General features: G+C 38.8%; 1 long non-coding RNA gene and 1 pseudogene across 2 annotated transcripts in view; one reads left to right on the forward strand and one right to left on the reverse strand.

Moving 5' to 3' along the window:
* LOC104005123 (uncharacterized) overlaps positions 1-27,893 on the forward strand; it is a 222,700-nt gene that overhangs the window by 107,938 nt on the left and 86,869 nt on the right. The window lies entirely within an intron of this gene.
* LOC129143189 (elongation factor 1-alpha 1-like) lies at positions 4,914-6,437 on the reverse strand (annotated as a pseudogene).

Below are 27,893 nucleotides of genomic sequence, written 5' to 3' on the forward strand. Positions count from 1 at the left end.
ACTGCAGAAGGGGCAGGTGGAGGGCTGAGCCTAAAACAAGCAGACCACTCAAAGGTCTCTAATAGAGAATAGTCTGTTGCCCACCCAGGTCCCTGCACCACCACCTTAAGATGAATGTCTAACCATCAGCAATGCAGCTTCCAAGCCAAATAGAGGAAAAACGAAAGAGCCACATGAATTTTTTCTAAATAAATTAAAATTATTTTTGGGGGAAAACTAGTGTAGTTTCTAGTAAGGAACTAGCACTCTTAAGTTAAACTGAATTAAATTAAATTAAATTTCTGCATCCTGGGCTTCGTGCCCCAGCCTGCTCACCCAAGCAAAGCCTGCTGGTCAGGAAGCCTTATGCTCCTCCCCCAGGACTCCCACTAGCCTTCATATTGGATATTCTTTTTTTTTTTTTAGTTTTATTTCATTTTTGGTTGACAAATAATAATTGTATATTCTCGTAGGGTACAAAGTGATATTTTAATACATTTATACACTGTGCTGTGATCAAATTAAAGTAGTTAGCATGTCTATCACATCAAATACTTATTATTTCTTTGTGGTGGAAATATTTTAAATCCACTCTTTTAGCAATTTTGAAATATAAAATGCATTATTATTAACTATAGTCAACTTGCTATGCAATAGAACACCAGAACTTTTTGTTTCTCTCTAACTAACTTAGTGCTCATTGGCCAACATCTTTCCTTTCCCCATCACCACTCCCCACCCCAGCCTCCGGTACTCTAGTAACCACCATTCTACCCTCTACTTCTATGAATTTGACTTCTTAAAATATTTTGTATACAAGGAAAATCACAGGGTATCTGTCTCTGTGTGCCTGGCTTATTTCACCTAACATAATGGCCTCTAGGTTCATTGGTGTCGTTATGAATGACAGGTTTTCATTCTTTTTCTGACTGAATAGTATTCCATTGTGTATGTATACCACATTTTTAATCTATTCATTGGTTGATGGATACTTAGGTTGTTTCCATAACTTGGCTGTTGTGCGTAATGCTGCAATAAACATAGGAGTGCAGATATTCCTGACATAGTGATTAAACCTCCTTTGTGTGCATGACTAGCAGTGAAATTGCTGGATCATACGGTAGTTCTGTTTATAGATTTCTGAGGAAAGTTCATCCTATTTTCCAAAATGGCTGTACAAATTTACAATACCACCAACAGTGTATAAGGGTTCCCTTTTCTTTACATCCTTACCAACATTTGTTATCTTGGATCTTTCTGATAATAGTCAATCTAGTGGGTGTGAGTTGATGCTTCATTATGGTTTTAATTTGCATTTCTCTGATGATTAGAGATGTCAAGCGTTTCATCATATATATGTTGGCCATTTTTATGTCTTCTTTTGAAAAATGTCTATTCAAGTCCTTTGACCATTTTTAAATAGAGTTATTTGATTTCCTATTATTGAATAGTTTGAACTCCTTGTATATTTTGGATATTAAATCTTCCATGCATAATTTGTAAATATTTTTTCCCATTTCATAGTTTGTCTCATCACTCTATTAATTGTTTCCTTTGCTGTGCAGAAGCTTTTCAGTTTGATGCAATCTTATTTTTGGTCTGTAAAATGAAAGAGAAAAATGGAGAACCAACAAGACTTAAAGAAACTATTACTGAGTAATATAAAAGACATTGTATCCATTCAGTAAGAACTAGATGCTATGGAACAAAGGCACAGGAAAGGGTTCTTGGAACTTAAAAACACAATGGGCTAAGTAACAAAATTCAGTAGGAGACCGCAAGGAAAATTAAAGAAATCTCCCAGATCAAAAATAAGGAGGTACAAAATTTGAGAGGACAGAGAAGACATAGAGACTACAGTCAAGACTGGAGATCAAACATCTAATAGGATTTCTAAAAAGTAACAACAAACAGGAGGGAAACAATTTTTTTTCCTCCAAAGAAATAATATAAAAATTTCTATACAGTTGAAGGTAACCCTATTTCTTAAATGGAAAAAAACTTACTGAGTACCAAATCCAACAAAGGCAAAAAGTGTTGACATAGACACATCATTGTGGAATTTCAAAACATTAAGATAAAGGCTTTTAGAGAAAAACAAGTCAACTGAGAATCACATTGGCATGAGATTTTTCATCAAGACATCACATGCTAAAAATAGAAGACACTTCTTTTTTGTTTATTTCCAAATTTTCCTGGTGTTGTCCATTGTTTTTACTGTTGCTTCTGAACTCTTAGGAAGAAAAATAATGTATTTACAAATTCTAGGGCTGTTTTGTTTTTATTTAGGTAAGTGATTATGAGTAGGTGTGGATTGTAGGTCTTCTCATCAGAAATAAGCTTCTTTGTAGAGACAACATTCTTTAAGACATGCTTGACTTGGTTTCTTCTGTTATCACAGGGGTTCATCCTGGCTGGGGTTCAGAATGCTTGGTGGCTGGACAGGGCAGAGGTGCAGATCCACTCCCCATCTCCAAGATATGGAGCCCAGTGGTCTGAAGAGAGCACCCAAGGGAAAAGATCAAACTCCAGCCTAGAACTGCCAAACCAAAATGGGGCTTGACAGAAGCAAAACTTAGCTTCAAAAGTGAAGTTCCTAGAACCGGGTTCACTGGGAAGATAAGTTGATTCTAGGGGGAAAACAGGAAGCAGAACTAGAGAAATTCTCTAAGGGGAGATATTCAGACAGGTTTCCTTTGATAAGACCCTGTACATTCAAAGGAGAATGGAAGGCCACTTAAAAGATATTGGATTGGTTCTAAATATCCACCCACAACACAAATGGAAACGTTTTATGAGAACAGCAAAAACAATTAACTGAGACTGCTGGAGAGTAAAGCCCAAATGCAGTGAACTATATAATCCAACTATAATTATATGCAGTAAACATAAATGATTGACAGCGAGATTCTCATAGCAATTTCTAAGTCTTTCATACTAAAGACCTAGTGAAACCTTTCGCAGACAATAATTGCTCTTCCGCTTTGGTGCAAATTTCTTTTATTATTGTGCAATCCAGTTTCTTCTGTGTGTTCCAGGCTGTTCAGTCCCAGGATGAGCACATCTTTATACGAGGCTTTATATTAATGTCTTGCCAAAATTATATATATTTGAAATTCACTTGTATGGATCATTTTCACGGGAACTATGAAAGAAGTCTGCTTTTTCCAACTAGCATTGTAATATCTACTAGTACTGGTCCTGCCATTTAAAAAATGCAACTCAACTTCTAAGCCTTTTTGCTCATTTGTAAAACAATTATAATAGGACCTACTATAACCTTCCTCATAGAGACAGGGATATTATGAAGATTAAATGAGATAAAACATGTAAAATGCTGAGCACAGTATTTAGAACATAACAATCCTAAATGATGTTAGTCATTAGTACTATCATCATTACTGTCATCATTCTTATTAAATCTGATTATCAAAAATGCTAGTGAAAAGGCACTGTAATATTTTCCAATGTTATAAAGTTCCTGATAACTTTAAGAAGTAACTAGGAACATCTAGCTGTGTGTTCTATATTTAGAACGTTGACATAGCTCACACAATTATTTCTAATTTGTTTTACTGCTAATTTAGGCAGTTTTCTATGGAATGAAACTACTCATCAATAATTTAAAATCTTTTATGGCACAAAGGAAATTGTTGTTTTAAGTAATATTTGTGAAAAAGTTATGTAAGGTTAAAACAATGTACCCATTTTGGAACTGGGATACCTACTGTGTCTTCTGAGTCCAAGTCACCAGGGTGACTGGGAGGCCTTCATGCCGACCCAGTTTTGGTTGTCAGGTTTCAAGTAAAATTGAATGCCATTAAAAAGTGTTATTGTATTGACTTATCCTCGACACACCCAAAGGGCCTTCTGGTTCATTCAGGCTAACTAGAAAAGCCAAGAAAAAAAATTAACTCCATACGATTGTGCCAGTTCAAAGCTGCTCAGGGAAGTGACCCGACAGATGTGATGCCTGAGACAAAAGCTCTTGAATTAACATTTATATGCATTTCAACTTCCATTCCCAGATATCAAGGCAGATTAAGGACAGTTAGCAGAATACTTTCAGGGCAATGGGATTGGAGAACTATAGGTCTCAACTACTGAAGAACATCAGAAACTGCTTTGAAAAAAATTGGTTTGCCAATACAGAGTAATTTTCTTTGGTTTGGGGTGACTCATTTATTTGTGTCTTAATTCACAGTGTTTCAACCTGAGCTTCAGAAATTACTATAACCAAACCCAGGTTCGGGTGCTTGCTACTTGAAAGCCAAATACGAGAGATGAAGTTGGTGGGAGGAAAAGCAAGAAGATGGTGAACTAGCATTCTAAAGTACCACCTTCAAATTTCCAGTCTGGCTGCAGGATTTTTATGGGAGAAGGATATAGGGAAGAGGAGGGTGTTTGTATCAAGAGGTGACAGAGGTCTGTAGACATCTGGGCTCCAGTGACAGATGGAGGAGATGGGGAACCTCTTTGTCCGTGGTCGTGTCACAATGCTCCTACAAATCTTTAACAAGACATAGTAGTTGTTTGCATTCTTTCCTTAATCCCAGACTTAGTTTAAAAACCACATGATTGCTGTTTCTGCATGTAATCTCAGTGCTCTAAAATTATTCTAACCTATGTGCGGGAATGGGTAAAGCCCTCTTAAACAAAAATGGAGTCAGTCATGTTAGTTGTTTTTAGTGTTGCACTGTTACACTACTATCTGGGTGACCTTAAGCAAGAACATTTGGGGTCATGACAATTTTTCAACCTTTTTTTTTCCCCTCATTAAACTTTTTTAATGGGTCTCAAAATTCTGTGACAAATTTTTGGTCAAGTTGTTTCCATTAAAAAGTGCTGATTTTAAAAGCTAGTAACTTAAAACTGCCACACGCAAAAAAGAAAACCAAAGTGGTCCACAAAACATTCTCCTTTCCTTCTGAAGGTTTTACGATGCATTGTTATCATTAACCAGTCTTTTACTACTAAACTTAAATGGCCAATTGAAACAAACAGTTCTGAGACTGTTCTTCCATCACTGATTAAGAGTGGGGTGGCAGGTATTAGGGATAATATTCATTTAGCCTTCTGAGTTTTCTGGGCAGACTTGGTGACCTTGCCAGCTCCAGCAGTCTTCTTGTCCACTGCTTTGATGACACCCACTGCAACTGTCTGTCTCATATCACGAACAGCAAAGCAACCCAAAGGTGGATAGTCCGAGAAGCTCTCAACACACATGGGCTTGCCAGGAACCATATCAACAATGGCAGCATCACCAGACTTCAAGAATTTAAGGCCATCTTCCAGCTTTTTACCAGAACGGCGATCAATCTTTTCCTTCAGCTCAGCAAACTTGCATGCAATGTGAGCCGTGTGGCAATCCAATACAGGGGCATAGCCAGCGCTTATTTGGCCTGGATGGTTCAGGATAATCACCTGAGCAGTGAAACCAGCTGCTTCCATTGGTGGGTCATTTTTGCTGTCACCAGCAACGTTGCCACGACGAACATCCTTGACAGACACATTCTTGACATTGAAGCCCACATTGTCCCCAGGAAGAGCTTCACTCAAAGCTTCATGGTGCATTTCGACAGATTTTACTTCTGTTGTAACGTTGACTGGAGCAAAGGTGACCACCATACCAGGTTTGAGAACACCAGTCTCCACTCGGCCAACAGGAACAGTACCAATACCACCAATTTTGTAGACATCCTGGAGAGGCAGGTGCAAGGGCTTGTCAGTTGGACGAGTTGGTGGTAGGATGCAGTCCAGAGCCTCAAGCAGCATGGTTCCAAGGCATGTTAGCACTTGGCTCCAGCGTGTTGTCACCATTCCAACCAGAAATTGGCACAAATGCTACTGTGTCAGGGTTGTAGCCAATTTTCTTAATGTAAGTGCTGACTTCCTTAACAATTTCCTCATATCTCTTCTGGCTGTAGGGTGGCTCAGTAGAATCCATTTTGTTAACACCAACAATTAGTTGTTTCACACCCAGTGTGTAAGCCAGAAGGCATGCTCTTGGGTCTGCCCATTCTTGGAGATACCAGCTTCAAATTCACCAACACCAGCAGCAACAATCAGGACAGCACAGTCAGCCTGAAATGTCCCTGTAATGATGTTTTTGATGAAGTCTCTGTTTCCTGGGGCATCAACGATAGTCACATAGTACTTGCTGGTCTCAAATTTCCACAAGGAGATATCAATGGTGATACCACATTCACACTCAGCCCTCAGTTTATCCAAGACCCAGGCATACTTGAAGGAGCCCTTTCCCATCTCAGCAGCCTCCTTCTCAAATTTTTCAATGGTTCTTTTGTCGATGCCACCGCCTTTGTAGATCAGATGGCCAGTAGTGGTGGACTTGCCCGAATCTACGTGTCCAATGACGACAATGTTGGTATGAGTCTTTTCCTTTCCCATTTTGGCTTTTAGGGGTAGTTTTCATGACACCTGTGTTCTGGTGGCAAACCCGTTGTGGAAAAAAGGCGAATTTTAAAATATATTTAAAAGTATTACAGCTACCTAATCATAACATCATTATATCAAAAAACCTAGCAATAATTCCTGAATATCATCCTATATTTATTTTCACATTTCCCTAATTGGATATTTAATTTTTTAAAGTTTATTAAATGGAGAACTAAATGAAGCCCACCTTTTGATCATCACTCTTAAATTCCTCTACATCATTTTTTTCTGTTGAAACTGGGTAGGATGTAGGTTTTCGCACAGTCTGGATTTTGTTTATTTTATCCCCATGGAATTTTAAGCACGTTCCTCTGTTCCCTGCTCCTATAGGTTGATAGATAGACATTTGATCAGACTTAGTCTTCATTTTGTTCTTTCTCTTGACCATGCTACTTTGCAATGGTGTCCTTCCATCAAGAGGCAGGTATATCTAATTGTCTCTTTTTTTGATAGATAGACATTTGATCAGACTTAGTCTTCATTTTGTTCTTTCTCTTGACCATGCTACTTTGCAATGGTGTCCTTCCATCAAGAGGCAGGTATATCTAATTGTCTCTTTTTTTGGTGATGCTTATCAACCATTGAAATTATTTGCCTAGATCCTTTAATTCATTAGTTAGTATTGCAAATGGATAGTCTATCTCACCTCAGTTATTTACTCATGAGATAATTCCAGAAAGATACTTTTCTTTCATTAACTATTTGGATACTCAGATAAACAGATTTTATAGGGAAGGCCTGATAATTGCTCCATTTCTTCTCCCTAATTTTTAAAAAATCAGTCCTAAAAAAATTAATTGGCTCTCTGCATGTATCCAAGGTTGATTAATGAGCTGAATTTTTCTTTTTTAGTATAATTATAAACTCCTGTATTAAATCATATGTAATGTCTTTCAATCCATTGCAAGTATTAATCTTTTTTAATATTCAAATTGCTTCATTTTCGGCCAGTGGGAGCCTATTCAAGTTAGTTCCTCAGTCTTTTTGATAAGACACTAGTAGTCTTGACAGGTTCCTTGCTTTCGGGCATGAAGAGATCTTCCAGGCTTTTCTTGTACATTGGAACCAGGCATTTCTCAAGGAGCCCTACTTTCCGTTGCAAGAAATGGTATTTGAAGTCTACAATCCAAGATGTAATCACTACTGGGTTTGTCTTTGTTTCTAGGCTTGTTCAGTGTATACAATTAGGAAATATATGTGCGTATGTATATAGTTTCACACACACATACACACACACACACATATACATTTAAAGGTAAGTAGGAAGTTCAGTCTGATATTTTCAATTCTAACTGTGGGTTTTTACTTATTATCTGTACAACTCATAAATAACATATATACATTTTAACACATTTTATCCAAAGAACATTCAAAAACTCTTGGTGATAAGTGGCTAAGAAAGTAGTGCCTATTCTGGCCTTTTGTGTGCGTATGTGTTGGGGTGATTGCTTTGATTCCTTTGATCTTTTTCTCTGTGTTGCAGCCCCTCCTGGCTGGGATGGAGATTTAGATGCTGAGGAGAGGAATGCAGAAGGAACTCAAGTTTATTTATGTTAAATGTTACTTTGTAAAATCTAGCCTCCCACCTTGGAGAATGACTGATTCTAGGACTGGAGCAAGAAATATATAAGCCTGGAGCATCTTTTAGTGCCAGAAAAGAAGGAAATGCTAAAAAAAAAAAAAAAAAAAAAAAGGGAGGAAGGCGCAGGAGAGATGGGTGTATGTCAGAGGGACTCAGGAGCCAACTGTAAGAACTTCCAGTGGCCAATGCTGAAATTTGAGCAACAAAATAAAGCAGCACCAAACTACAACGCAAATTATAAATATCTGTGAGTTCATACTAATATAAATCAATTATTTGCTAAATAACTGAATGGGAGAGAAGAGCCAAATCTCCCATGCAGAGGAATTCCAGTAATTCATGCAGATACTCTGCCCTCAAACAGGTGTAACACAACCACAACTCCCACCCTTAAGTGTGGGCTGCACATGGTGACTTCCTTCTGAAAAACTATCTCAGTCAGACAATCAAGGTCAGTAGCAACTGTGTTATGATGCTGGCAGAGTGTACCTTGATACAATGTGATGAAAAGGATACTTTGCTTCTGTGGTTTTTCTCCCAAAAACCTGTAATGGCCTAATCACACAAAAAAATCAGACAAATCCCAATTTACAAAATCTCCTCAGAACTGCCAAGGTCATCAGAGCAAGGAGACTCTGAGAGACTGTCACAGTCTAGAGGGGCCTAATGAGGCATGACTACTAAATGTCACATGTTCTCCTGCACAGGGTACTGGAAGAGAGACAGGATATTGGGTAAAAATGAAGGAAATCAGAATAAATTATGGACCTTAATTAATAATAATGTGTCATGTTGATTAATTGAAGTAAATGTACCATACTAATGTGAAGTGTTAATAATAGAGAAAGTTAAGTGTGGGATACATGAGTATCTCTGCACTATCTTTATAATTTTTCTACAAATCTGTAACTTAAAAACTGAAGTTTCTAATGAAGTTACTTTATTTCTAAAAAAAAAAAAGATTTATTAAAAAAATTCAGCTCCCCATTTCAGTGTGAACAGATTTTTTTTTATTCTCAGTCTCCCCACATTTTAGATATCTCTGCTGTTCCTGGGTCATTGGTCAGTTTGATCACTAGAAAGGCAGCCTGACAGGAACTGACAGGAAATCCCCTTTGTTTTATTGTATATAGTAAAACTCTTTTATTATATGTAATAAAACTACTGAGAGCTGCTTTTCAGGGTGTGCAAAAGACCCTCAAGGTCCAACTAGTCTTAGAGAAACTGCTTGACGTGGTGCCAATTTAGCTGGTCACTAATTGGCTCAGTTTGTTCTCTCTGTTTGCATAAGCTAACTTAACAGTAGCATTTCTTTGAATAAATTTTAAGCCTCACCATGGAATAAAGAATGAAAACAAGGCTTCTGTCAATGTAGGAGTAAATTTTATCAGTTGGTGAAACTATTTACTGTTAGAAAATTGATATATAGGAAAACAATGTGTTATGTTTATGTTGGAGTCTGAGTTGCCAGGTCAACAGAAAACAAAAAAAACCCAACCACCACTCCAAACGTTTAACTAAAGAGAGAGGTATGAGCCAGGGTCAAGACATCTAGAAAGGGTGAGGAGAGGCTCTACCAGCAGGAAGCTCTTCCCACCCCAGTGTCTGAAGGGCAGCTGACAAGAGAATCTCACTGGATTTATGGAGGAGAGACTACCTAAGGGGAGCAGTAAAAATGAGAGTGTAGCTCTGCCCAGATGGCCATGTGAAGTTGGAGTGGGGTGAGTAAGGAGAAGTGCACTCTAGCCTCCCTCCCCTTCTGCTCACCGACCTCCTGTTGGTCCCTGCTGTTTGCCAAATCTAGCCGAAGCCCAAGGGTAAGGACACCATAATGATGGCCACTCCAGCACTCAGCCTCCTGGGGGTACTGAGCAGAACAGAGAAGGGGAGAGGATGGATGCAGAGGACAGGTGGAGAATGAGCAGAACTGTTAGAAACCTCAAGTGCACGTGGGATTTTTAACAAGGTCTGTGTTTCCCAGCTCTGTCTTTACTAAACATGGTGCCAAAGTAATAGGAGGGTGCTTCCCATCACCTGCTCCTCCAGCGCCCAGACTTCAGTGTCTAGTCTGTTCCCCACAAAAGGAACCAAGAATCATTGTAGGGTGGCTGATTCCATACCTGTAGCAGGGTAAAATCAGGATGGATCTGGAAAATTTAGTGGCCAACAAGCAAAGGGCTGTGCTGAAAGAACAAAGAGAACAACTTAAAGACAACTTAAAGAGACACCCACTGGCCAAGTTATAATCATTTGAGCCTCAAATAGAATTATGTTGTAATCTTTTTTATCAAATATAATTATATATAATTTATATAGTCTTTAATATATTTATGTTTTATATAATATAAATATCAAATGTGATTATGGCTATAATCATTTGGGTCTCAAATATAAATACAGTTATGATGAATGAGGATAAAGTGTCCTTAAAGCCATGAATTGATGAAGATACCCCAAAGAGAAAAGTCAATAAGAAAAACACAGACAGGTAATTGTAACACAAAAGAAGGATGAAAATAGTGAAATGGCTTTCATTACTTTATAGATTTTAATAAGTAGGTAGCGTCAAAATATGTAGATATTTCTTGTATTGTAAGTCTAATTTTAAAGAGCAAATATACACTTGCATCTATCCACGTACATAAGAATACACCAAAATAACTGTAAACAAACCAGAGAATCCCAGAAAAGGTAGATACTGAAACCTCAAACAGTAAGTTGTGGTCACCTACAAATAGAGATGGGCCACATATTCCAAAGGGAAGAATTACTTAAATGTCCTAAAGAGGAAAACTAATTATGTAGACTCAGTCCTTCTTCCAGGAAATATTTATATGGCTGTACTAGTTATAATTTAGTATGTGTTTAATAATGTGTACAGACTATACTTAGCAATACATCCCAAAGCATGGACTCTGAATGACGTAATGCAGGCCAAGTCATATTTTAAAATTACTGCTTGGAGGCATATTACCTTCCTGTGGCTGCTGTAACAGATTTACAACAAACTCAGTGGTACAGAACAACATGAATTCATTCTCTATAGTTCTTGAGGCCAAAAGTCTGAAATCCAGGTGTCAGTGGGGCCTCGTTGCCTTTGAAGTCTCTGGGGAAGTTTCCAAATCCACTTCTGGCCGCTGCTGGCGATCCTTGTCTGTGGCTGCATCGCTCCAATCTCTGCCTCTGTGGCATGGTCACACTGCCTCTTTCTCTCTCTCTTTTTTTTTTTTTTTGGTCAAATCTCCTCCGAGTGTTTCTTGTGGCATTTAGGGCCCACCTGTAAAACCCAGGATTATCTTTTCATCTCAAGATCCTTAACTTAATTACATCTGGCAAGACTCCTTTCCCAAATAAGTTCATATTCACAGGTTCCAGGGACATATCTTTTGGGGGGACCGCTATTCTATCCATGACAGTGGGGAGTATGACTAATACTGGTTAAAACAAAACGCAAAACCTAAAACCTAAGTACAAGGTTTAGAATTTAAAAGTCTTATTGAACAGCACCCCCCATTTCCCCTGCTATTCAACAAATGTAACATTTGAGCTATGCAAGATGGATGAATAAGGTCGAGAGATCTGCTGTAGAACACTGTGTGCCTATAGCTAATAATACTGTATTATGCACTTGGAAATTTTGTAAGTGGGTAGATTGCATACTAAATATTCTTATCACAATAAAAGAAGTCTAACTGCAATTTAATTACAAAAAGGAAATGCAGGTTGATGCTTTGCAGCTCCAGTTTGAATTCGCTTGGGAGAAGAAACCATGTCGAGTAGCTGGATATCTCAGCTCACTGAACCAGAAGGCAGTTGGCCTGAGAAAGAATTCTCTTTCTCTGGAGTCTGGCAAGATTTCTGCAGTCCCAGGGAGGAATCAAAGTATTATTACCTAACTCTTGCAAAGATATTAGAATAAGCATGTCAATAACACTCGGAACATATAAACACAGTATAGAAGTAAAAAAGAAATGAAATAAATCCATGCTGTTCATAGTTTAGTTTTGAATATACCTGAATAAATGTATTTTGTGGCCATTACATTTTTATTTTTCTGATGCTTCAGGTGTTTGAACCATTGAAAGGAATATGGCTTGCTAAATTTGTTATTTAAAATGTTTTTGGACATATAATGATTCAAATTTGTAATCAATGTTGAAATTCTCAAAAAATACTGGTTTTCTGTATTTTATTGTTAAATATATTAACTAATTAAATTTCGCACTACATAAATTCCAAAAAGTAATGAATATTTCACTTCACATACTCACTCTTTAGACTTTAAAGAGGCTATTAACTGTTTCAATTAGTATTTGAAATATTTCTTAAAGGAAGTCCTGCTTCGTTTTCTCATTTCTGCTCTTTGTAGACACCTTCGAGGGTGACCTAACCTTCCTCCTCATCCTCTTTCCTAAAGGGTTGAGGAACCTCAGTCTTTAGAGGTGTAGCTGAGTTGTTGGGTTCTCCTTCTCTGACACGAGGTCTCTCAAGGTGATCCACATTGAATTTTTCCATTAATTCAAATCTGACGTCAATTTATTTTTATTAAATTAAATATTCAATGGTGTTCTCACATAATTGGGAGCTAAGCTGTGAGGATGCAAAGTCATAAGAATAATATAATGGACTTTGGGGACTCAGGGAAGGGTAGGAGGGGGATGAGGGATAAAAAAACTATACACTGGGTACAGTGTACACTGATCAGTTGATGGGTACACCAAAGTCTCATAAATCACCACTAAAGAACTTATCTATATAATCAAAACCCACCTGTTCCCCCAAAACTATTGCAATTAAAAAATAAATGCTGAGTCATATTGTTACTCTAATGAATAACTGATTTTTATGGAGTAGACATTTCATAGCAATGCCTCATTCTCTAGTCTTATTTCTTCAACAAAATTATATTTTTATGCAGAATAGGAATATATACCTTTCCCAAGAATACAGTATTTGCTTTGCTTTTATGTGTAATACATATGGACATATTGCTTTTTTTCCCCTCCAAGAGCTAATTCTAGATTCTCTACTCACTATTTTTGATGTAGTGATTATGTATTTATTCTTAGTTTAGTTTCTTATGTTCTCAACCATGGTTTTGAGATATGAGGGGACTTCAAAAAGTTTGTGGAAAAATAAAATTAAAAGATAAAAATTTAAAAAAAACTTTATTTCTTCACATAAGCTCCATCAAATTCAAGACATTTTCGTAAGGCAAAATACCAGCCATGCAGTCCATCCCTAAACAAATGAAAGTCCTGGGAATTTAACCATGTCAATGCAGTCTATTTTTATATTTTAAGTGAAGAAAAATGGGTGCTTTTTAAAGATTCTTTTAAGATTGGGAAACAAAAAGAAGTCAGAAGGAGCCAAATCAGGACTGTAGAGTAGATGCCTATTGATTTCCCATCAAAACTCTCATAAAATTGCCCATGTTTGATTAGAGGAAGGAGCAGGAGCATTGCTGTGGTGGAGGAGGACTCTGGTGAAGCTTTCCTGGGTGTTTCTCTGCAAAAGCTTCAGCTAACTTTCTCAAAATACTCTCATAATAAGCAGATGTTATCATTCTTTAGCCCTCCAGAAAGTCAATGAGCAAAATGCCTTGAGCATCCCAAAAAACCCATTGCCACGACCTCAGCTCTTGGCTAGTCCACTGTTGCTTTGACTGGACCACTCCCACCTCTTGGCAGCCATTGCTTTGATTGTGCTTTTTTCATACTGGTAAAGCCATGTTCCATCTCCTGTTACAATTATTTGAAGACATCCTTTAGGATCTTTATCCCATTTGTTTAAATTTTCCATTGCAAGTCCTGCTTTTGTCTGAAGCTGATCTGGGTGCAATGGTTTTGGCACTCATTGAGTGGAAAGTTTGCTTAACTTTAATTTTTCAGTCAGAATTGCATAACTTAAACCAGTTGAGATGTTCATGATGTTGGCTATTATTTGTGCTGTTAATCATGTATCTTCTTCAATTAGGGCATAAACAAGATGATTTTTTTCCTTGAAAATTTATGTGGATGGTCTGCTGGTGTGGGCTTCATCTTCAACATTGCCACATCCCTTCTTAAAACAAGTTATCCATTTGTAAATTGCTGATTTCTTTGGGTCATTATCCCCATAAATAAAGCATCAATGTTTCACCATTCCTCCTCTGAAGGTTCACTGTAAGTTTTATGCTTATTCTTGCTTCAATTTTAGCAGAATTCATGTTGCTTTATTATGGGCTTTTTCAAACTGATCCTCATTAGACATGTCATAACAAGTTAGTACAAGTATGCGTTGGTGCCAGAAATTGAAATCCATGCATAATTTTTTCATAATATGCATTTTCCATGAATGTTTTCATGACTCCTTGTAAACAAGCTTTAATGTTGAATGGATACAAAGGGATGCTCCCTTTGGAAATTGATACCCATTAAATGGCAGAGAACACAACTGGTGGAAATACTTGTTTTCTCCTCTTAATTCAGCAAGTTGATTCAGAGTTCATGGAGAACAGCTTGAAACACAAATTGAGCTCATTTTTTAAATTTGTAGGTTTTTATTTGATGGGAAAAGGATAAAGATTACATATGGTCTTTGCAACAAAGGAAAATTCAGCATAGAAATGTACAATTCTTTCCAAATTGAACAGTTGGGGTGATCCTTATCAGGAGGAACATGACGGGTTCCTTGGAGATGATTAGGGAAGGCAAGTTGAGGCCTGAAGTGCAAACTTCTCTGTAACGTGTCTCGTCGTCATCTTACACGGTGGTTTAGAGACACCACAAACATTTTATCTTTGCCTTTTGAAATTCTGGGGAAGTGTCCTCCCCAAAAAATGATGCATCAAGCGATAAATAAGATTAAACAATTCCTTGGACAGACCTATATTGTTGAACCCATTTCATGAGGCAGACAAGGGATTGGGCACTGGAATCACGGAGATTGCAAAGTCAGGGCTAGGCTGGAAGTGCCATTGTGCATGGTGGCAGTGTGTCTGGTCCTTGGGAACATGGCTCTCCTGTGTGCAGCTGCCTTCCCGTGCTGCCTTTCCTGATGCCTCCCCTGCCTGTGATGATTAGCTTATATGACCATTTCAGTACTCAATTCACCAAGTGAGGTTCTGGACCTTAATTTTCCAAGAGTGAAGGAGGACACCATCCATGGATGGGCAAAAAGTGTGTTTGAAAGTCATATTGACACATGAGACAATCCTCTATGCAGGATTAGAAAGGACCATGCCAACATCACTGTGCAGATCAGCATGACTTTTGCCCAAAAGTGTCCCCTCCCTCCCCTATGTGACTTGGTCCTGTGCAAAGCCACAGCTGCAACTGTGTGACACTTTGTGTGGCAGGACATAATTGCCCTGGTGCAACTGGGTCCAAGTCTCTAAGATTAGAAAGGATGGGACAAGGACCTGGTGCTAACAGTTAGCTCAGCTTCACCTCTGCTCTTACCTCTTCTTCTTTATTTAGTCTCCACTGGTTTCCATTTCATGCTAACAACTTTGGGAGACTCCTGAGACATTCTCCTGGTTGATAGGGCCACAGTGCACATGTTGGAAATAAAGACTTATCCTCTGGGATCCAACGTGATAGATTCAATAGACATGTCTTCTGAGAAGGTCAAGGAGGGACATCTGGAAAGGCTGCAGTGAGCCAACACCTCTACCATGTTGTTGTCAACCTAAAAAACAGCAGAAAGAGATTCTCTTAAACAGAAGATATTTGGTAATATAGCACTGCAATAGGATTACACATACCATAATAACTATGTGCATATTCAGGGGGGTAAAGGAAGACAAAGGTTTTTAAAACATGAGGAAGGCTACATAGTTGTTCTGAAATAATTATTCTTGGCTACAGAGATTAGTAACAAGGTTGGTGCCAGTCCTAGGTTGGACAGGAAGCTGCTGGGAAGTACTTGCAGAAGCATTTGTTGTATATAAGGTTGTGATGGTCTTTGTGCAAGGTTGTGGTTTATGCAGAGTCTTTTTCGTTATCAGGCATGCCAGTGTGAGACCTCTTCATGGCATTCCCTGGTTCTGTTTGTCAGGGTTACCTTAACATTAGTGACTCCAGTTTGATTCTGACAACTTTCCCATTGTTCAGTCACCCTAATGGAGAGTCATTTGGAACCCTTTACAAGAGTAGGTGTGGCACAAATCCTCCCTTATTGCAGGACGGATTGATCAATCCTCTGCTCTTCCTGTGGGGCCCTTTAAGGATCCGCCAAGCAACTGGATTCCACACCAGGCAGCATGTAACAGAAGTGTCAGCACTTTCTGGCTGGGAATCAACAATCCTCCTATTCTCATCTTTTCTCCTAGTTTTTGGCAGAATTTTCTCCTTCTTGGACTTTCCTTGTACTTATGATGTGAGACACAGCAGCACCTTCCCAGCTGTGCCCCACAGTCCCCACACCAGCTTCCCTCATCTTTCTGCCTGAGCTCCCTTAGATGGCAGCCGTCTGTTCCCCTGGGGTCTTGAGATCTTCTACCCACCCTGAGTAGGGTTGCTCTTGGTGTATCTGAGCCCTGCAAGGGAAACTGATGTCACCCTGTATAAATGTGCAGAATAATCATAAAATTGGAAAAAAAAGCTAGTCCTGTAATTTAAAAATAAACATGAATATGAAGACTATAATGTACTGACAGTAGGAAAAATGAACTCTTCCAGGAAATTCACTCTGCAGGAATCTTTTAAAAATCAATTAAGATCTACAACAGCAGTAGCAACATAACCTCCATGCCACAAATCAAGGTAAGAGGCAAAATGCCTTAAACGTAATTCACATTTCTTAATTTTTTTTTTTTCTTGTCGAAGACTGCATGGTTTGGCATTGCAATGTTGTATTCCAGAGTCCCCAGTTGTAGGTTGTAGATTAGTTCTAATTAGCTTAGTCTCTCACATATATCGCATATATGAAACCTTTGCCATTCACTGTGGTTGCTAACAGACTGATGTCCTCATGATAAATCACATTAGTACTAGGCATGGCCAGAAAAGAGATCAATGTGTCTGTGACTGACTGGATCATCTGTTGGGTAGAATACACATTAGACAACAACTTGCATTGGCCTTCTATTTAGAACTGAAATTTTGTGTTTTCAATCCTGTATTTGACATTGCAAGGTGTGATAGTTGGCAAACATATATAATCTTAGTATTTGGCAATATTTTTAATGTGTACTTTATTTAAATAAATACATCTGTGTTCTCTATCAAACACAGCTACGGAAGAGATCAAACACAATAAAACTCCAGGCTAACTCAGTGTTGAGATCATTGCACCTTTGCATTATTGGCTGAGTCCAAGTTACTGTCTACATGTATTTTGTCTCCACATTGTAGATGGAGCAAGTTCAAATAGACTTTAGAGTTGAAATCGGAAATATGATAATTTATGTGACAGGATTCACTTTGATACATATAGTTCTTCACTGTATTACACAATTCCAATGCTTAATTTCCATATAGTGTTTTCTTCTATCATCTCACATAAAATTTTAAATGTCAATGTACAAACACCCCAGTTAGATGTCATTTGTGTTGACTTTTTCTCAAGAAAATTTAAAAATAGAAATTCCTGAAATAGACAATCAATGTAAGAATTAGAAGCAATGCACCTGAAAGCAGTTCAGAAAATTCAAATTCAGTTCACCATGGAAAATACTTGCAGCTCCATGTGTGTTATGCACACACCTGTGCATGTATACACATTTAATACATATTAAAATTCACCTAGTCTTTAATCCTAGCTATAAGTAGCCACATTAAGGTGGAAAAATAGTAAATCATCTGAAGAGGAGAATAAAATAGCTTCTGAAATATCTATAAGTTATGTAGATCTTAAAGTCTAGTAAAGATGTAAGAGCAAATCAGGAGTGAGGTGCTCTCTAATGCAAATTACTTTAAGTGTACAAATGATTAATGGTGGGCCAGTGTGTTTTCTGCTCATGTTAACTCAGATAATCTATTAGTTACAATAAAAAGCTGCCTGAGATGCAGCAGATTCATATAAATGCATGATGAAATTCTGAGTTGCTCCCTCTAGGGTAAGTCTTCTTCAAGTGGGTACCAGCAGAAGCTGCCTCCTCCTAGCTTCCCTCTTCTTTCTAATCATAGACAAAATGATGAATAATTTGATTTGGTTTTTGTGCATTTTAAGGTAGGTTTTTTTGGCTGTAGGATACAATTAACCTATCAATAAGTCTTCACATATTTTTATTAAATTGCTTTCAGATTATAGTAGTTGGTGCACATCAAATGATATGATTGAGTCTTCTCAGGAAACCTGATTTATTCTGTGGAGCTGGAGCTCAAGAAAGGAAGGAAATTCCTCTGCTTTTGCTTTCAGCTGCTTTCGTCAACTGTGATGATTGTTACAGTTGGCCTTTGCTTCTTTAAGAGGAGCTCTTCAATAGTTCTTTCATGTGACACCTTCCTCTCGTTTACCAAGTCTTGAAAGCCTTAACCTTTGCATCATTCAGTAAGATGAACTTGACTTTGAGCCATTAACTCCCTTGAGCTATCCTCTTGGAGTTGACATTGTTGTTTGTTTGCTGTTTTTCGGTGTTTATAAAATCAATGAGGTAAGTGGCTATGTGATACAATAGTAGAGGGTAGTGAAGAGGGAGGACGTGGAGGAAAGAGGAGAAGTTTGGCTAAAACAAATTTCTCTTTGGACACGAATGTTCAATATTCCTAATGATTAGAATTTGGGTCTAAAAAGAAGAAGAAAAGCCCAATGTAAGAATTGCTTCTACAATATATGTATGTGAAACAAAACCAAATGGATCCTACAGGATGGGGCTACATTTCAATTAATCTATACAAACCTCCAAATAGCCCAGAGTGTGTGTGTGTGTGTGTGTGTGTGTGTGTGTGTGTGTGTGTGTGTGTGTATATCTTCCTTTTGGAATCCTTTTCATTGCAAAGTAAGTTTTCTTAAGGTCATTTCCTTTTGGAGGAAAGAACTAAAAACATTTTCAGAATATGTGCTAGGGCTTGAAATGAACAGTTATGGTGGTTCTTACATACCAGAGAAAATATGCAGGTAGATATTCTCTTGAATGACCAGGAGAAATGGTGATGATATTCCCTTTGAAAACACAAAATGTTATAAAAATGCTAAATAACAAAGATAAAATGCTACTGACTCACTATAGTTTTGGTTATTATCAAAACTTGACTTCACTGACAATCAGGGTTGGTGAGTTGTAAGCATCAAACTGCAATTTGCTGGTTCCTGGGTTTCTGTTTAGATAAGGAGCTGTAGTTTGGATGTGCATTAATAAAGCTACCTCTGTATTTGACATACCTACCTCTGATGATTTCATAACAGAATGAAGAGTCAATCCATGTCCTCAAAAATGACATCTTAAAAATCCACAAATTTAGTTTTATAGGCCCAATTATGTCAAATGTATCATCTGAGTAAAATTTTCATGTCAAGAATCATCATTATATCCCATTACCTTTAAAAAACATGAGCAACTAAATTATTTAAAAGTCCATGTAGATACTGACATTTCATTTTTTTCCAGCAGAAAATGTGAAAAAAGGTAAAAAAGGTAAGAAAAAGTCTTTCTTAAAAATATCTGAATGGTAGTGTAATTGTTGGGCAGGTTCTTCTTGCCCATTGCACAGATAAACCCAATCCACTGAGACAGCATTATTTCAGTAAAGAAATAGTTTAATTAACACAAGGCTGGCCAAGTGGAAGGGCAGATGTTTATTATTACTGTAATCAGCCTCCCTGAGAACTCAAAGACTAGGATTTTTATGGATTATTTGGTGGGCAGGGGGCTAGGGAATGGGTGCTGCTGATAGGTTGAGAAAGAGATCATATGGGTATGGGAAATGGTCCTCGTGCTGAGTCTACCTCTGGGCTGGAGCCACAGGACCGGTTGAGTCATGAGCCATGGGTCTGGGTGAGGTCAATTGGTTGCCAGAATGCAAAAGTCTGAAAAACATCTTAAAAAACAATCTCAGGTTCTACAATAGTGATATTATCTACAAGAGCAATTGGAAAAGTCACAAGTCTTGTGACCTCTGACCACATGACTCCTGAGCAGTAAGGGAGTCATTTTAGCAGAATTCAGGTCTCTCACATAATCCTAATTTTGTGCCCTTTCATTAATCTTACAAAGACCATTTCAGTCCCTAAACAAGAAGGGGATTGATTTTAGGGAAAAACTGTTATCACCCTTGCTTAATTAAACTATAAACTAAATTCCCTCCATGATTAGCTTGGCGCACATCCAGAAGTGAAGACAGCCAGCCTGTGAGGCTTGAAGCAAGACTGAGTCAGCCATGCTTGACTTCGCTCACTGTCATATTTTTGCAAAGGCAGCTTCAGTAGAATCTATGTTGTAGGTATGTAAGTGCTTAATGTAAAATACTTTCAACTTTGCCATAGGTTTTAAAATTTTTAGAGTAAGATGCTGCCAAAAAAAAAAATCTGTCTATTCTTAAGGCTTTGAGAACAATTACTGACACAAGCAGCTGACCAATTAAAAAGCAAGGAGATATCCCAAGTTTGGAAGAGAGTTAGCAGCCGTTCTGCTCAGACCTTGACCAGCCCAGTGCCTCCCTGCCGTAGCCCTAATCGCAGGCCTCTGCTTCTGCGTCCTGCTCAAGCATGGCTTTATGACACAGTTTGCCCTCTCGCTGGGCATCTATAGAAGTAGAAAGTTCGTTCTCAACATTAAGTCAAAAGCTTCCTCCTTCTTAGTTATGCATTTTTTTCCATAGGTTAGGGTGGTGCCTCTCAACCTTGGTACAATAGACGTTTGGAGCTGACCAATATTTGTTGTGGTGGCTGTGCTGTGCATTGTAGAATGTTTAGCATCATGCCCGGTCTCTACCCACTAGACTCCAAGAGGTTTCCCTAGTTGTGACAACCAAACGTATGCCAAACATCCCCTGGAAGATATTCCCTGATGAGACCCATTGCTCTGGAGCAATTCCCAGTTATTTTTTCTTTTTTAAAGTGAAATGCTGCTGAGTAGTCAATGTGTAATTTTCTAACCTAAAGCTAGAGTTTTATTTGTATCAGATTTCATCTCGTTGAAATTGGAGATGTCATTCGACCTGTTGAAGTCTTTCTGAATTGTAACTTCCTTGTATCCTCTAAGCTGTCTCTTCTTGAGTCCTCTTTCTTGGCTGGGCAGCCAGGCAGGCTGATGTGGTAACCTGGCTTCTGCGTCCATCAGGATCCCAGCAGAAAACAGATGCCTCATTCACTGGGTAACTGAGGAGAGTTTAATGCAGATTTACTGTCAGAGATAATGGCAGAATTTTAGAAATCAACAAGTTGTCATTCATAATTGCCAAAAGTTAGAAGCAACCCCTGTCATTGACAGATGGGATAAACAAAATGGGGTCTATCCATAAAGTGGAATGTTACTCAGCCTTAAAAAGGAAGTAAATTCTGACGCATGCTGCAATATAGATGAGCCTGGAGGATATTGTGCTGAGTGAAAGCCAGTCACGGAAACATTCTGTATGATTCCACTTACATGAGGTCCCTGAGCAGACAACTTCATAAAGACAGAACGTAGAATAGTGGTTACTGGGGGTTGGTGGGGAGAGAAGAGTGGGGAGCGATTTACCAGGTGCAGAGCATTAGCTTTGCAAGATGAAAAGAGTTCTGGAGATTGGTTGTGAATATATGTCGCCCTGCTAACTGTGCACTTAAAAATGACTGTGATGATAAATTTTATGTTATGTGAATTTTACCACAACTTTTTAAAAACAAAAAACTAATGAGCAATAGTGCGGTTCCCCAAAGCTCTCAACAGCCTTGGAGGAGCAAGATGAAGGCTCCCAGCCTTGAGTGTGTAGCTCTATGAAGAGGACTGCCTGACAGCAGCTGTGGCCTTCAGGGGGAATTTCTGGAGAGACACACATGCGGAGAACAAATACATCAGGCTTCATCTACTTGCTTGCTCCCTCTGATGTCTGCCAGCACATCCAATGGCAGAACCAGCCTAGAAGGCGAGGACCCACTGATGTTACCTTTAGGGTCAGCTATCTGGGACACACAGCACAGAGGAGAAGAAGGGCCAGGGCCCTGCAGCAGGTGGGGACATCCAGCTTAGGTCCCACTGGCACATGCTGAGGGGACAAGAGGGGTCTCTCCTTAAGCTCTGGCTTCAGAGACCCAGAGGGCAACATCTGGGACCTTTCAGGGGGGAATCGGAATCAGAAAAGGATGAAAAGACACATTCACCATGTAGAAATACGCTGAATTGATTAAGGGGCCCTAAGAACATGCCCACAACAAAACCCAGCCCTTGAAGACACCCACAGAGTGAGTGGCTGGTCACATCCAGTAAGCAGAAGCAGACAGCATGAGCACAGCGGGCCACCCCAGAGAGGAGCTTTTTATAGAGACTACATGACCAGCAAGGATGAACAGTCTTCACAGGTTTGTGTGTCCATGTAAGTTGCTGTATGTCCTACATCATTCTCACAGTACTGGGTTTGTAGTTGGCATCACAGGGCTCTTCCCATTTTGTGGAAGGGTGGTGGTGGCCACTGATCTTCAAGCTTGGCCAAGAGAAATCTTAGAGCAGAGAGTAAAGAAACAAAAAGGAAATGAGCAGGACTGATGTTTCTGGAGAGGAGGTGAAGGCAGCGGAGGGACACAGGCTTCTCTTCTCTGCCTTCTAAGGTGATCCCTGAATAGAGTCTCACAAGCCCCCCAGGCTCCATAAAGCATGGCATGGGATCTACAAGTGTCCCTGTCTGCTAGGGTTGCCATAGCAGAATGCCACTGACTGGGGGCCTTAAACAACAGATATTTATTCTCTCACAGTTCTGGAGGCTGGAAGTCCAGGATCAAGGTGCCTGCAGTTTCTCCTGAGGCCTCTCTCGTTGCCTTGCAGATGCTGCCTTGTCTGTTCTTACATGGCCTTTCCTCTGTGCCCAAGCGTCCCTGAGGTCTCTTTCTCTTCTTATGAGGACACCAGTCCTATTAGATTAGGGCCCCACCCTTATACCTCATTTAACCTTAATTACCTCCTTAAGGGCCCTATCTGCAAATACAGTAAGATTAGGGGTTAGGGCTTCCACATATGGATTGTGTTGCCCAAGACACAACTCAGTCTATAACAACTGGTAAGGTGAAAAGCATACAGGCTGCAAAATCAGACTAGCCCCACTTCCACTCACCTTGGGCAGATGCTTTGACCTCACAGCAGGGACAACATGGCTATCCTTAAGGATGGTGTTGTCAGGAACAACTCAAGTGAGAAAAGTTCATGGAAAGTGCCTGGCATAGGACCTGACCCATGGTAGCGTCTTAACAAATGTAAATGCCTTTCTCTTTCCCTTCAATTACAGTTTTCCAGCCTTGCCCTCTCTCACTCACCTCCCCAAGCCCTAATAAGCACACTAGAATCTATTGTTTTACAAAAATTCACTGACTTTATTTTTTCTTTATAATTGAAACATGAAAATTGTACATATTTATGGTGTCCAACATGATGTCTCAATATATATAAATATCTGTCCATACTGCCCAAAACGATTTACAGACTCAATGCGCTCCTTCTCAAAAATACCAATGACATTCACAGAAATAGAAAAAAAAAGTCCTAAAATTTGTATGGAACTGCAAAAGACCCAAATAGCCAAAGCAATCTAGAGCAAAAAAACAGAGATAGTGAACTGAAAAGGGGTTAAGTCCACCGGTTGATTTAAGTGGCTCAGCTTAGGGAAGAGGAGAGTTAATGAAAGTAGGATGAGGAGTCAGATGGAGACTTCCTTAAGGAGAATTCTAAGTGTCTTTCAGGGTTTTTTGGTGAGGTTGCTGTCACTGTCAATTTTAGCTAATTTTAGTTCAAAACACAGGGTTTTGTTTGGGCGTTAAAATATTTTATTCATACTACTCTCATGTTTAAAAGTCATCAATAGGTGAAATGAAATGAAACAAATAGGAAGGAAAGAATTTTTCTCCAATAATCAGGCAAGGGCTGGTTTAAAGAAAGAAAGAGAAAAATACAATTACAGAGAATCTGCCTGGAATAAGTTTATGACCACTGCAGCCCAGATTGTCTCTGTTGTAGTCCCCACCCTATGAGATAAAAACAATGTTTCAAAAGTGAGACACTAGCTGAAGTTGCAATAAGAGTTAATCTGCCACACTCCTAAGGAACCTGGGTCCTTCTGCTTTACAGGCTCCCTGCTAGGGACTGAATGCTTGTGTCACCCTTACCCTAACTTCATATGTCGAGGCCTAATCCCCAGCGTGATGGTATTTGGAGGTGGGGCTTTTGGGAGATAATTAGGTCATAAGGGTGGAGTCCTCCTGAATAAGATTAAGGCCCTTCTAACAAGGTATGAGAGAGACTGCTGCTTTCTCTGCTCTGTGAGGACACAGAAGACTGCCATCTGCAAGCCAGGAAGCAGGTTGTCATCAGGCACCAAATTTGCCAGCACCTTGATCTTGGATTTCCCAGCCTCCAGAACTGTGAGAAATAAATGTTTGTTGTTTAAGCCCCCCTCCCCACCCCCACCAAAAAACAAACCAAAAAAAAAACACAAAAAACAAAGAATCATTACACTACCTGCACTACCTGACTTCAAAACATACTACAAAGCTATGCTAACTAGAACAGCATGGTACTGGCATAAAACAGAAACAGATGATTGCAAGAGAATAGAGAGCCCAGAAATAAATCTGCATGTTTACAGCCAACTAATTTTTGACAAAACTGCCAATTGCACAAAATAGGGAGAGGTTACTCTCTTCCATAAATCATGCTGGGCAAACTATATATCCATGTGGTGAAGAATGAAATTAAACCCTTATCTCTCACCATGTACAAAGACTAACTCGAAATAGATTAAAGACTTACATGTAAGACCTGAAACTATGGAAACAACTAGAGGAAAACATAGGGGAAAAGTTCCATGATAGTGGTCTAGGCATAGACTTTATCTTTTAGAGCAGCTTAAGGGTTACAGAAAAATTGAATGGAAAATCGAGTTTCCATCTCTCCCTTTCCCTTCCCATATGGATTTTCCCCTATTATTAACATCTTGCATTAGTGTGATACATTTGTTAACAACTGATGAATCAATATTAATATATTATTAATTCAAGCCATAGTTGTATTAGTCAAAGTTCACCAGGAACTGAAAGGAGATACATAGATATATATAAGAGGAGGTTTATCATGGCAAGTAGCTCACACCAATTATGGAGGCTGAAAAGTCCCACTATCTACCACCTGCTAGCTGGAGACCCAGGAAAGCCAGTGACACAGTTCAGCCAGAGTCTGAAGGATTGTGAACCAGGGACCACTGGTGTAAGTCCTGGAGTTCAAAGGCCTGAGAATTGTAAGCCCTGATGTCTGAGGGCAGGAGAAAATGGAAGTCGCAGCCAAAGAAGAGAGAAGTTGCCCTTCCTTCACCCTTTTGTTTTTTTTTTGGGCCCTCAACAGATGGGATGATGCCTGCTCATGTTGGTGAGGGCCAATCTCCTTTATTCAGTCTCCTGATTCAAACGCTAATGTCTTCTGGAGACACCCTGTGTCCTGAATGGTATTGTCTAGGTTTTTATAGTTTTGGATTTTATATTTAAGTCTTTAATCCATCTTGAGTTGATTTTTGTCTAACAGAAGGTGTAAGAAAGGGGGCTGGTTTCAATCTTTTGTATATGGCTAGCCAGTTATCACAGTATCATTTTTTGAATAAGGAGTCCTTTCCCCATTGCTTGTTTTTGTCAGCTTTGTTGAATATCAGATGACTGTTGGTGTGCAGATTTATTTCTGAGCTCTCTGCTCTATTCCATTGGTCTATGTGTCTGTTTTTGTACTAGTACCATGCTGTTTGATTACTGTGGCCCTGTAGTATAATTTGAAGTCAGATAGTGTGATGCCTCCAGCTTTGTTCTTTTTGCTTAGGATTGCCTTGGCTATTCAGGTTCTTTTTTTGGTTTTTTCTAGTCCTATGAAGAATGTCATTGGTAGTTTAATTGAATCTATAATTGCTTTGGGAAGTATGGCCATTTTAATGATATTGATTCTTTCTATCCATGAACATGGAATGTTTTGCCACTTGTTTTTGTTACCTTCAATTTCTTTGAGGAGTATATTGTAGTTCTCATTGTAGAGCTCTTTCACCTTCCTGGTTAGATGTATTTCTAGGTACTTTATTCTTTTTGTGATAATTGTGAATGGGACTACATTCCTAATTTGACTCTGGGCTTGGCTGTGGTTGGTGTGTGGGAATGCTAGTGATTTTTGCATGTTGATTTTGTATGAGACTTTGCTGAAGTTGTTTATCAGCTGAAGGAGCTTTTGGGCCAAGAGCTTTTTGTTCTCTGCTAGCTTTGGGGTTGATTTGCTCTTGGTTCTCTAGTTCTTTTAGTTGTGATGTGGGGTTGGTAAATTGAGATCTTTCTAATTTTTTGATGTGGGTGTTTATTGCTGCAAATTTTCCTCTTAACACTGCTTCAGCTTTGTCCCAGAGATTTTGATATGTTGTATTTTTGTTCTCATTAGTTTCAAAGAATTTCTTGATTTGTGCCTTAATTTCAAGGTTTTCTAGATGTAGGTTCATGTCATCTGCTAACAGAGATAGTTTGACATCCACTCTTCCTATTTGGAAGCCCTTTATTTCTTTCTCTTTCCTGTTGTTATGGCCAGGACTTTCAATACTATGTTGAATAGGAGTGGTGAGAGAGGGCATCCTTGTCTTGTGCTGTTTTTCAAGGAGAATGCTTGCAGCTTTGGTCCACTCAGTATGATGTTTGTGGGTTTCTCATAGATGGCTCTTATTATTTTGAGGCATGTTCCTTCAATACCTAGTTTACTGAGACTTCTTAACATGAAGGGTGTTGATTTTGTTGAAAGCCTTTTCTGCATCTATTAAGATAATCATGTGTTTTTTGTCTTTAGTTCTGTTTATGTGATGTATCACATTTATTGTTTTGTGTATGTTGAACCAGCCTTGCATCCCAGGGATAAAACCAACTTGATCATGGTGGATAAGCTTTTGGATGTGCTGCTGGATTTGGATTGCCAGTATTTTGTTGAGGATTTTTGCATTGATGTTCGTCAAGGATATTGGCCTGAAGTTTTGAATTTTTTATGTGTGTCTCTGCCAGCTTTTGGTTTCAGGATGTTGCTAGCCTCATAGAATGAGTTAGGAGGGAGTTCCTCCTACTCAATTTTTGGAATAGTTTCTACAGAAATGCTATCATCTCTTCTTTGTACATCTGGTAGAATTCGGCTGTGAATCTGGTCCTGGGCTGTTTTTCATCAGTAGACTATTTATGACTGATTCAACTTTGGAGCTTGTTATTGGTCTGTTCAAAGATTTAGTTTCTTTCTGGTTCAGTCTTGGGAGGGTTCCTTTGTCCAGGGATTTATCCATTTCTTCCAGATTTCTGGTTTGTGTGCATAGAGGTCGTCTTAATATTCTCTGACGGCTATTTTTATTTCTGTGGTCAGTGGTAATATCCCCTTTGTCATTTCTGATTGTGTTTATTTGAATCTTCCCTCTTTTCTTCTTTATTAGTCTAGCTAGCTGTCTATTTTATTAATATTTTTCAAAAAACTAACTCCTGGAGTTGTTGATCTTTTGAATGATTTTTCATGTCTCAGTGTCCCTCAGTTCAGCTCTGATTTCAGTTGTTTTTTGTTCTCTTCTAGCTTTGGCGTTGATTTGCTCTTGGTTCTCTAGTTCTTTTAGTTGGGATGTGGACTTGGTAAATTGAGATCTTTCTAATTTTTTGATGTGGGTGTTTAGTGCTGCAAATTTCTCTCTTAACACTGCTTCAGCTTTGTCCCAGATATTTTGATATGTTGTATTTTTGTTCTCATTAGTTGCAAAGAATTTCTTGATGTGTGCCTTAATTTCATTGTTTACCC

The sequence above is a fragment of the Pan troglodytes genome, chromosome 12 (genome assembly GCF_028858775.2).
Source record: "Pan troglodytes isolate AG18354 chromosome 12, NHGRI_mPanTro3-v2.0_pri, whole genome shotgun sequence".
Lineage (NCBI taxonomy): Eukaryota > Metazoa > Chordata > Mammalia > Primates > Hominidae > Pan > Pan troglodytes.